Consider the following 2,854-nt stretch of genomic DNA (forward strand, 5'->3'; position numbering starts at 1 on the left):
TTAATCTCAATTAAAGTAATCGGTCACCAATAATAGTAAGGACACAAACCTTCAAAACAAGTAGCAGGGACGCATACTCGCAAGCAGATTTAAAACGCAGCTGTGCCTTTGCGTTAATAGATGGCAGCAGGTTAGCGCGGGTCCAACAAAGTGCGAGAGAGTGGGCTATCTATACTTGTCTTTATCTATGGCGATATAAACCAATTTCACTTCTTGCCGGTGAACGTTCGTAGAACAGCAGTAGTACTGACGTACCAACCAATCCAAATCCAGTATTTGGCCGGACCAAATCCACTACTTTAATTTGGACGCACACGGTAACAGCGAACGCAAACGTCAAGTTTATAAATGGGCTTAAACGTTTACTAATAAATTCTGATCGATGGCGCTATTAACTTTCTGTGTGTCTATTCTTGACTTTGAGAGATGGGAGTATCCCCGGGAGCATCGCAGGGAGTCGCTCCTCGCTCACGATCCCCAGCGGCAAAGAATCGTATTCTTGAAAGGCAGGGAATGCCAGTGAACACGCAGTCCCTGCAAGCACTGTTGCCAGCTTGTGTGACCAATCAAAATTGAGAAAATTTTGACGGTCTAGCAGGCTTGCCAATCTCATTTATTTACTATTGTGGCGGACCTCGTACCAACCTTTGGGTATAAAAGAGACAGACACCTAAGAATCATGTACATGTCTTTATCTATGCAAAAAGCGCTCGTTTAATACGCGACTGAACGGTTGGTTCTAGCGTGCGAGCAATAAAATATTATTGGTACAAATAAAATTCATGGCAGACTAACAGGCTTATGCAATTGTATACCTATACGCCAATGGTACAGATAAATGTATTTTAATTCCAGTTTGTATTAGAAGGATTAGGGTTTTTCAAACTATTTTGTCCGCAGTTTATCTGTTAATTCCTTCATTTTTTCACCATAGATTACGTGTTAGGAGCATAATTTAATTGATTGGTCTCAAAATTGAGGAAACGAGCCAAAACGTCGCACATTAGGCCATCAATAAATCAGCGTTTTGTCGATTTATTAATCGCGCTAATATGGATATAATATGGATTTCCTATCTATTTTCTATTTTGTTTAAATACAAACGTTTATTTCAATAAAACATTTGCGAGGCAGTAAGCCGGATACCCATGAGTAACAGTATACGAACATGTTCCCTCATATGGGCCCATCGGCCAAAATCGGTCCCCGGAAGTCGTAAAATTGCAAAACTAGTCTGCAAGCGACTGCATTCTGTATAAGCCTTGTTCTATGATCCCAGTGTAAAAGAACTCTTAGTGTGTTTGATTGTTTCTGTGTCCTATTTAGGTAAGTTAATGCATGAATTAAATGTATACAGTATTAACTACTTAAGTATATTATTTACAAAATGGAAAGTAAAAGTGCAATTTTGAAAAGCACTTCAAAGACCCATTTTATTCAGCATCTTATATTGAATCGAAAAATGAGTCTATGTTCTTTAACGAGACTGAAGTAAATGTAACTTTCAGGAAAAAATTTAGCCAAATGGAATTCCTTTCAAATTATGAAAAATCAAGGCCGCTATCAGTGAAGCAAAAAGATACACTTATCGAGTTTGTCTACAGCAGGCCCGAAATGTTTCAGGGTAAATTTTCAGACACATATACCCATGCAACAAATGTGATGCTATGGAAACAAATTTCAGGCATCCTTAACTCAATTCCAGGCGGATCTAGGAAATAATGAAAGCAATGGAGAAAGGTAAATTAAAGCAATCACGTTATTGGATTTGAAAAATCATATGAGCTGTTTTATTTGAAATTGGTGTAAGCGTATTTTATTTAATATGGATATATAAAGTTTCGCATTTGAATAATTTAAAAAAATGTATATAGGTTGTATTTCGTAAATATTAAATTAATTTAAATTTATAATATAACCTTTTTTAATCGGTGATTAAAAAAATATCTAATTTTAAAAACTTAAACTATTCTATAATAAACTAAATATAATAAATATGATAATTCCATTACAAACTGGAAATTCTGGAAAACTATCAAAATGTTTATGTCATTTACAAAGCAAATTACAAGCAATTAAATGGACAGTTTACTGACCCCCTGATGTGAACCGTAGGCACTAACAAAGTGTCTACCCTTGAACCATAAATTTTCCAAAAGAACAACTGTCGAACACATGTGGCCGTGCAGACAACCGATCACAATTCTATCAAATAGGTGTTAATCTTAGTTAGGGTCTGTGGGTCAATTCTTGGAAATATATAAATATATATTAGTCGACTAATCGCAAAAACAAAGAAAACGCACAAACAATTATATAGTATAATTTTGAACTAAATAGTAGCATGTCTTTGAGGAAAGTGGATATTTTTAAAGTAATTGTATTTGCAACTTTATCAAATACGAAATTTGTGATGATAAAAACAAGTAAAATTTTGACTGATTTTACGTCAAAATAAACTTACACTACGGCCCACCAATACTAGGGTGAATCGTTTGTAATCATTTCTTTACCTTACAGACTTTTGTAGACATAAAAAAAAATGTGAAAAGCAAGCAGGCCAAAATTAAGGCGCACAGTAGAGGCACAGGAGGTGGTCCACCTTTGCCTCCTCCAAAATATGAGGAAGAAGACGGTCGTGAGACAGAAGAAAAATTTTAGAAATGATTACCCCTGTTGCCCTTAATGGAAATGGGGAAGTTCCTGAACCGGAAATAATTTTGGAGGATTTTTTAGAAGATTCAGTAAGTCAAGATATTGTCTGCATACTTAGGAAGTAAAATTGGTTATGTATAATTTTAGATAGTACTAGATCATTCCTATTTATTGAGGGAGCACCCTGAAACAGGAAAAG

The sequence above is a fragment of the Dendroctonus ponderosae genome, unplaced genomic scaffold, assembly GCF_020466585.1.
Source record: "Dendroctonus ponderosae isolate FM_Combo_2020 unplaced genomic scaffold, Dpon_F_20191213v2 Dpon_F_20191213_1, whole genome shotgun sequence".
Lineage (NCBI taxonomy): Eukaryota > Metazoa > Arthropoda > Insecta > Coleoptera > Curculionidae > Dendroctonus > Dendroctonus ponderosae.